Consider the following 9,531-nt stretch of genomic DNA (forward strand, 5'->3'; position numbering starts at 1 on the left):
GTTCTTGGCGTAGTTTACGGAGCTCCGCTAATATCATCGATACCTCGTCTCCGGACATCGCCATCCCCGGTGCGGCGCTCCGCGCTCCGCCAGCGCCTGTATCATTCGCATTTTCTTTCTTAGCTGACTTCCCTTTTTTGTCCATTTTATTTCTCTTATCTTTAGTCTCTGATTATCCGCGTCCTCGACCCCTTTCTGCTGCTAATATCACGTTAAAGAGCTATTTTTACATTAGTTTTCTCTCGGAGCAATTCTCCCTCGTGTCTTCTACATCATGGCGTCACCGGAAGTCCCTTCACATGATTTTCATTCAGAAACAATAGAATTGTCAAATACCACAACAGTTTTCAGCGTGCTGGTAAACAACATACACACACACACACACACACACACACACACACACACACAAATAGTTTGTGTTTGTGAGAAGATAAAAAAAATCTACTGTGCGTCAATGAAGATTAATTGTTGAATATCAATCCTCTACTCATGTTCATGGGAGTGTAGTTGTTGTGGCCGAGTGGTTAAGGCGATGGACTAGAAATCCATTGGGGTCTCCCCGCGCAGGTTCAAGTCCTGCCAACAACGTTACACTGCTGTTCCAGAGGAGACAACATCTGCTCCTACTGTAGGTCCATGTGTCAAAGGTTTTCTTTCAAGGGCTGTAGCAGCTGATGATGAGGGAGAGAGAGAGGATTGGTAGCATGTTGTCTTGTCTCAACCATTCTGGTGTTGACCAAAATCTTTGTTGATACTCCAGTGGTGGTGAAGGTGATGGAAATGTTCCAAGTGGGACAGTTCCATGTTCAACCAGTTTCATCTGGAACTAAGGTGGAGCTTAGGGTTAAGTAGGAATTGGTTTGGTTTAGTCCCTGGGAATGTCAGTTGGTGTGTGTGTGTGTGTGTGTGTGTGTGTGTGTGTGTGTGTGTGTGTGTGTGTGTGAGTGTGTGTGTTTACATGCAGACTTTCCCTTGTGACAGCTGATTTGGTTTGGAATCCATCTTAGTCAGGACATTTTGAGAAATTCTAGCATGAAGTTGTAGTTATTTTGATTTACAACACTGGAAAAAAAATCCCCTCCCCTCCAAAAACCCTCCTCTTCAACTTTGTACCCAAGTTCTACAATTCTACAATTCTACAATTTCATTTAGCAGACGCTTTTGTCCAAAGCGACGTACAACACAAGCAAGAATTTAGACTTAATTAAGGAAAAGTCCATAGGAAGCGCAAAAGTGCTTCAGTTGTGATTTGGTCACAGGTACCGCCATCTAGTGGCAGAAGAAGTGTCGCCCCCCCCCCTCCCTTTTTTTTTTCTTTTTTTTGACAGACATACAACATCACACAACACAGTTAGTGCTACATAATCACTAAGTGCTGGGTCTTGGACCCTCTGACTTATTCTACCCCACAGGACAAAGAGGAGAAGAGTCAGGTCAAGTGCCTCGGTGCTCTCTGAACAATTGAGTCTTCAATTGTCTCTTAAAAGTAGAACGGGACTCAGCAGAACGCACAGAGTTGGGTAGTTTGTTCCACCATTTGGGAACAACAGAACAGAAGAGTCTGGCTAGAGATTTGGAGCAGCACTGGGCTGGAAGCACCAGGCGTGCTGCTGCATTCTGGATCATCTGCAGAGGCTTGAATGAGCATGCAGGGAGGCCTCCCAGAAGAGAGTTGCAAGTTGTCTCCTCATCAGGCACCACAGGATCCAGTAGGTTCAGTTAAAACAAGTCATTAGAGATTTAAAAAAATGTCCATCAAACACAAAATAAGGCTTCAAATAGGTTTCCAATTTTACTTCATGTTGACACATTTTGTCCATTTAACATCAGGACTGCTCCCAGATCGTCTCCATGACCTCATCCCAGCACCAGAGACTTTGCTGTGACACAACAGCAGACAGCAACAAGGACTGCTGCAGTGCACTTGGTAATTGGATGCACTGAAGTCATCCATTCATGTCAGTGATGTCACTTGGCAGGACTGTCATTGCCGTCACTTTCTAGAAAAGAATCCAGACTCCACATGTGACTCCCATGATAACTGATGGACCTCTGGTTGGAGGCTGGACGATGATGTTTGGTCTGGGGGGGTTAAGATGGTGGGGGTTGTTTCAGTTCTAGTGCTGAAGGCTTTCGCCATGACAGTCAGACTCTCATCTGTCCTTCATGTTCCCTCAAATGTGCAGTGTGGACCTCACACACTGAAATTTAGCCTGAAAACTCTTCATGAAAAGCAGGAGACTCAGACTCTCTGCCCAATCGGTCAGCGCGCTCGGCTGTTAACCGAGAGGCTGGTGGTTCGAGCCCACCCAGGGACGATGAACAGGTTCTACTGGTTCTTAGGACTCTGTTGATCAGCTGCTGAGTTGCTACTTGATGTCAACATTGGTCTGTCTCATCCTGAGTAGTTTGATCATAGCAGAGTCGTTGCATCAATGATCTGAATGTGGACGGACAGATTGACCCTCCACAGCAGACGCATGTGACAGATCTCTTGATGAGACACTTTGTGGTAAAGCCAGATTCTGCCAGTCCCACTGACATATTTCAGTCACACATGTTCAGAGATGATTTTGTTTTCCTGAATACATTTATTATTTTCTGATCACCTTGTGGATTTTTCATCATTCTCCTCATTACCATACTTTAGGTTGCAGTATGTACACCTTAGTTAGTCTTGGGTTTCAGAAATCATACAGCATACAAATAATAGCAGGTTGAAACATATTTATTTAAAAGAATTTAACATGGTCACACACACACACACACACACACACACACAGCCTGTCTTTGGTATAAAATGGTCTGTCACGTTCTCTCACGTTGCACAACAACAAAACAAACAAAGACGGCCATGTCCAGTGTGGTCCTGGATATGACGACTGGACTGCAGGGTCCCAGTATCACTGTGACAATTCTTTTACCAGCTATGACCTTGGAAAAGAACTTCTCAGGAGGAAACTTATCATGGTGGCACAGTGAAGAAAACTGGACCTGAGCTGCCTGCTGAAATCTTGCAGGTGAAGGACAGAGCTCCACCTCTTTGACAGACACCACCACTGTTGGCTCATGTTGTCAAAAAATGAAGTGTGTCAGTTTTTGACACACACGCATCTAAACACACACACACACACACACACACACGCATCTAAACACACACACACACACACACACACACACATGCATGTTCTTGCACACAGAGACTTTTCCTCTGTTTTTGTTTTTTACTGGTTTTGAACCAGTATTTGGTTTCTGTTGGTTTGGTTTGCTTGACTGGTTGTTGTTTGTTTGACCTTGCAAATCCATATTTTGGGTTCTGGCTTGTTCTGCTTTTCATTTTGTGTTTGTATTAAAGTTCTGTTGCTGAAAAAGAGACTTTTTTTCCTTTTTCTTGAAGTAAATATATGAGGGTCGAAACTGACCCATAACACCATGGATGTTACAATAGTTAATAATATTAAAATGAAGAATAAATCAAACCAATCCATGTCAGAGATGTGTTCTAACACCCCTCAGTAATGGTCAGGAAACACAACAACCTTTTGTTTATTTCTATGATTTTCTTGAGGTTCATTTTACCATTTTTTTTAACTGAAATCGAGGGTTTACTGACTAAAAAAAGGTCCAGAGGCCCACAACAAAATATTCAAATCAATATTTCCATGGATAAGGAAGCCTAACAAGGAAACCAAGAGATGGGAAACAACATGGATGATAGAAAATTGTTTTTAGTTTATTTTACAGCTGATTGAAGACGTGGGTCAAAACAGACCTGTTAACATAAGAGATGGGAACAGAAAGCTAACACAAGAGGAAGGTTCAAGCTATGAAAAAGGAGTTTGATAAAAATCTTGAACTGACAGTAGAAATATCCTTTTGTGTGTTTACCTTTGTTGACAGAAGTCACTTTAGCTTGGCAGTGAAAAGAATCTCTGCTAGCTTGACAAATAAGTGCACAAACTGGGTTCAAGCTGGACTTTGGACACTGGTATCTGCAACAACTCCCATCAACTCCTAATCTAGCATCTCTGCTGTGCTCAAACTATTTTACAGAACATTTGACAGACCTGTGGAGCAGTGAGGACAGACATGAGTTGATCCACATGATCCACTGAAGCATCATTTTCCCCTGCCACTGAGGTCACCAACATGAGCTGGAGTTGGGAATCTTGAACTGAACCTGGTATCACAGCGACACCTACTGCTGCAAAATGGAACAGCAACATTGAACCCAAGTACAGGATTGGAGGGAGACTGATGGTCGCTGTTTGGGTTTTTGAAGAACAAGGAGGGCTTTGGTTCAAGCTGGATTCTCAGAGACTGTTTCCCCAACCTCTACATTGGCATCTACACTGTCATCCAGTCAGGTGACTGAAGTCATCCAGTCACGTGACTGAAGTCATCCAGTCATGTCAGTGATGTCACTTGGCAGGACTGTCATTGCCATCACATTCTAGAAAAGAACCCAGACTCCACATTTCCTCCTGTCTATTATTGTGTCCCATTCTCCTGGTCCTTACTCTGAATTCTCAGAGTTTATATCCAGTTCAGTTCTCAAAACAGATGAAGTCATGAGTGTCGATAAATTTCCTTTTCTCCACTGATTATATGTCAAGGTTTGTGTGTGGGGGTGGAGCCTATCCCAGCAGCCTTCTGACAAGAGGCGCGATTCACCCTGGATGAGTCACCAGTCCATCACAGGGCCAACACATAGAGACAGACAACCATTCACACTCACAGTCACACCTACAGTCAATTTAGAGTATCAATCAGCCTCGTCTCCTCTTGATGTCTTTGGACTGTGGGAGGAAGCTGGAGTACCAGAGAGAACCCACACAGGAACAGGGAGAACATGCAGACTCCACACAGCTGGGGCTCAAATCTGGAACCTTCTTGCTGTGAGGCCACAGTGCTGACCACTGCACCATTTTGTCCCCTGAAAATGCCACCAGATCGTTTGGATTTCCTGTAAAATGAAGTACACATGAACATTAAGAGGTTTTCACAGGGCTGGTGGTGCAATGGATAGCATGACTGACTACTGTCAGAAGATTCTAGCTTCAACTCCTGGCTCACTCACTTAAAACTTTATACTGAGAAGCTTTCACACCTGAAGTGTGAACCACTGCTAAAAGTCACTGAAATCCTCCAAGGTTTCCTCCTTGTCTGCTGTAAACATGAACACATGCATGGATCCTGCTACCTCTCACATGTTAAGCTGGCACTTGACAGTGACAGCAGGAGAACAAAAGAGCTTGGTTCTAACATTACTTGACAGCACTTTTTAGGGCCTGAGCCAGAAGAAACTTCTGGCAAAGACTCCATTATTTTTCCACTTTTTTTCTTCTTGCAATCAACACTGCCCAGAGTTGATTTGAGGAAATAAGACTCATACAATTGATGCAGTTTGATCAGACGGTGCAGACACACTTGACACCCAGAGAGGTGAGCAGGTTTTGGACCAAGTTGAAACTTGTCAAGTATTTGAGACAGAAAATGACAGAAAGCTGTGGCTGTGTTCTGGTTCTGCATGTTTCAGATTTATTCCCCTCCCAGTAATGTCTTATTTCCAGCTCTGCTCTCCCTCAACGACTGTTTAGTGTCATATTTATTTTGCTGACTACTTCATTGACATGTGGTCAAAATGTCTTGTGTTTCCTGAAATTAACTGAGTGCTGCTCAGTAAAGTAGACATGACTTGAGATTCTATTCCTGCTGGGTCCATTTCAACATTCTTATCCTTCCTAGCATTGGAGATAAAGTATCAGTCAGGGCTGTACTTGATTAGTACTGCATATAGTACACATCAGTCACGGCCATTACACAGTGGAATGGAAGTTGAAATACTGTTTACCAGCAAGCTGAAAACTGTTGTGGTATTTGACAATTCTATTGTTTCTGAATGAAAATCCTGTGAAGGAGAATCATTGAGACATCCTAAAAAGGGCTGAGGTCTGCTGAGCTGCAGCAGGTCTGAGCTGCTTTTGATGCCCAGATGATGAGGAGGCAGTGAATGTTGGGTTTGGTGGAGCTGAAAAAATGCTGCAGGTGTTGAGAGGTCTGCTGGTGTCCAGGACTTCCTCTCCAGGTCTCAGCTTCTCCCTGCAGTTCTCACAACCACCCAGGCCCGGCCCTTGCCATTTTGAGGCCCTAGGCAAGATTTTAGGTGGCGCCCCCTTGCATCACAGTAAATTCAACTTCTAGTGTACATATACTCACAAGGAACTAAATAGTTTTGTTAGACTTTTTTTTATTTAAATAAAGAAATTTCACATTCAAAATACTCAATATAAAAAGTAAGTATGAAATAAATACAAAAATAAAATTAACTGAATATATGAAATATAACATGAATAACTTGCATAAAGTATTAGATTTAGGACTCCCAAAAAACAGCCTTAACAAGTGACCTAAATTAACTTAACTACAATATAAATAAGAAAGTGTACAAAAGTGCATAAAGAAACCAGTGTGCACAACAAAATTACTAGGATTTATTAAAACTATATATAAAAAGGTGATCTTACAAAGATCTCTATTGGTGTTTTCTGTGACTACCTTAGCTTAAACTATTCAAGCTCCTCAGTCACAACCTGCTACAGCTTTACTCTCCTGGTCTTCCTTGCAGCAAAGTCATCGACAACATCATCATAAGGCAACTGATTTGAGACCACATGGTTAATACTAATGATTGCAAGTCCACTGAGACCTTCTTGCATCATAGAAGATCTCAGATAAGTTTTTTAATTTATCATTAAATAAGTTAATAAGATAAATGCAGCAGCGCATCTGAAAAGAGAAGAGGAGTAGGAAACAGCAGTCTGATAACACATTTCATGGAATAAAATAAAATGAAATAATATAAATGAAAATCCTAAGAAATGCATGCATGTAGACTATACTATACTGTGTAATATACAGTGCACTTTTTCAGAGGTGCAAATGATATAAGTAATTTATATATTACTAATGATATCAGTTTTATTGTCATGTCAGTAAAATGCTAATTAGCAGAAGAAAAGGTATCAGTAAACTGCAGTATAATATATGTTTTCCTCTTAACATTGATGATGCACTTTGATATAAAGTTTACCACTATAAACACACTTAAGAATATATGAACTAACAAACAGCTAGGCTTACAGTTATAATATATAAAAGAGATGGAAATTAACAGCAATTTGATGAACTATTACAAGCTGGGAAAACGTGAGCCAACGATACGTCAGAATGTAAGCAAATTTAACATTATAACGCCTGCTGAATAAATCTCATATTTACACATTTACCTGAGGAAGGTAAGGTTGATGTTGTTACATTACTATTTTTCATAACAGCTCAGACCCTTTCATAACATAAGCTGATGTCAAGATGAACAGTTAGCTGGCTATTTATTGATAAGCTAACTACCAAGATGGCAAAGAGTCATTGAAAGCATTCCCGCTCAACTATAAATCGATGAAATTTCAATCATATTTATTTCCCGGTCAACTGTATCGATTTATAGTTGACCGAGATTTCAATGTAGTCTCGCTATCTGGGTATCCTATGCTGATGGTTAATGACGTTATTATCCATCATTCCGCGACAGAAAAATAATATCATGACATCATCTTAACTGTAACATTTACATTTACATTACCTCTGTCTTTATCGCGTTTTTCCTCCTCTTCTCTCCTTTTTTTTCTCCCCTGGGCACCAGACAGTTTGGGACGTTTTGACATGTTTTTATTACGTATCAAAAAACGACCGTTCCCCATGGAGCAGGTTGGTAAGGTGTTATTAGTCGGAGGAGGAGGGGGGACTGGGGGCGCGTGTGTGGGGTGTGTGTGTGGGGGGGGGGGGGCGCGACTTAGGGAAAAGGGAAAATCATTTCTATTAGGTTATTGTTATAGGCTTTGCTATACAGTATATATATATCCCCCTTCTGGCGCCCCCTGATGGATGGCGCCCTTAGCATTTGCCTATACTGCCTATGCCGCGGGCCGGCTCTGCATTACTGTTATGGTGTTGATTCACTACACGCCCACATTGTTGTCCTAATTAGAGAAGAAGGTTATATTTCCATCAAAGTGTCCTGCATAACTCTCAGCAAGTAACTTCATATAAGAGGTAACTTAGTGTGAAGAGTAGAAAATACTTGAAGTGTGAAGACTGAGAATACTTCAATATGTGAGCCTGTGTACTTGAGCTTCAGGTAAGAGTAGAAAATACTTGAAGTGTGAAGACTGAGAATACTTCAATATGTGAGCCTGTGTCCTTGAGCTTCAGGTAGTTTTGAATCTAAATTGGCCTCCCAGGCCCAAATGTGGTGGTTCAAATGTGTCCAGACTCCCCAGGTGAACATTTCCAGTCCCACTAACCTCCTGTGTGCAATGCTGCTTGAACTACGTCTTCATTTTGGTGCGTTCAGAAGAGTTTGAAGTTTCTTAATTCCATTTGAAAACTAATAACATGTTGGATTATTCAGCAGAGAGCACAGAGCTTTGGTCGGAAAGAAAATCAGCAGCAGACCAACGAAAACGACAAGGAGCAAAACTGCATCCATCCATTTTCTACTGCCTCCTGTTAAGGGACATGGGGTGGGGGGGGGGTGAGGGGGTGGAGCCTTCTTGCTGTGAGGTGACAGTGTTAACCACTGCACTACCGTGCCACCCCAATATAAAACTGGGTTTCCATTTATGGTTATTCAACATTTAATATATTGCTCTGTATTTTTGTTTTATTAGAGAGACTTTAATGTCTGTCTTTGATGTCTAAACTCTGACTCTCCTGTTATTGGTGCTGACTGAATTCTACCACCTGAAAGACTGGGAAGACTCATATTTGTGATGGATCCATAAATGTATGAAGGTCTTGTTTCAATGGCAGGACTCCATCAGAGCAGCCTCCTCCTGGTAGAACAGCTCTACTCATCAAGCCCCTGACTCCAGACTCTTCTTGGTGAACTGATCAGAGGATCAAAGTAGAGAAGCTGTGACACAAAGGGAAACTTCCTCATTCCCTGAACGCAGCTTCATCAAACAGAGCAGTTGCTAACTCTTCACCTGTAGTAGTGATGTCACCAGGGCAGGAAGTTGATCAAACACGTGAAGTTTGACTCAGATCGACCAGGCAGGGAGGAGTTATCAGATTGATTGTTGTGATGAATCATCAAACTCTCCATCACGCCATGGTCTCAGCGTTTGACCTGAAGTCCCAGGCTTCAAGGGTTCTCACCAAACTCTCAGGGTGGGTCTGACCACGTCTTAAGGAAGTAATTCCATCAGTATTAAACTCAATGCCATGTCTCATTACTACAGAGATCCCTGATTCTGAGTGGAGTCATTTGGAGGTTGACCTCATCGTAGGTAAAACTGCAGGTTCACTCCCAGCAACTCCAGACTCCATTGCTTCTTTAAAAGAAGATAATTAAACACCAGAGAACAGCTGTGTGGTGTCACTCCAACACCAGGCAACTAAAGCAAGAGGCAGAATCGTCTTCAAATATACAAGAAGGCCCTCAGTGAAGACAGAGCTGCCTATTATTCA

The 9,531-nt window shown here is 42.1% G+C and overlaps 1 non-coding gene across 1 annotated transcript; it reads left to right on the top strand.

Annotated features, from left to right (window-relative positions):
- Positions 1 to 506: 506 nt before the first annotated feature.
- trnas-aga (transfer RNA serine (anticodon AGA)) lies at positions 507 to 588 on the top strand. The gene has a single exon. It is a non-coding gene; the product is annotated as a tRNA-Ser (tRNA).
- Positions 589 to 9,531: the final 8,943 nt, after the last annotated feature.

Source organism: Aulostomus chinensis, chromosome 4 (genome assembly GCF_037954235.1).
Source record: "Aulostomus chinensis isolate RoL2024-O1b breed Wild chromosome 4, RoL_Achi_v1.0, whole genome shotgun sequence".
Lineage (NCBI taxonomy): Eukaryota > Metazoa > Chordata > Actinopteri > Syngnathiformes > Aulostomidae > Aulostomus > Aulostomus chinensis.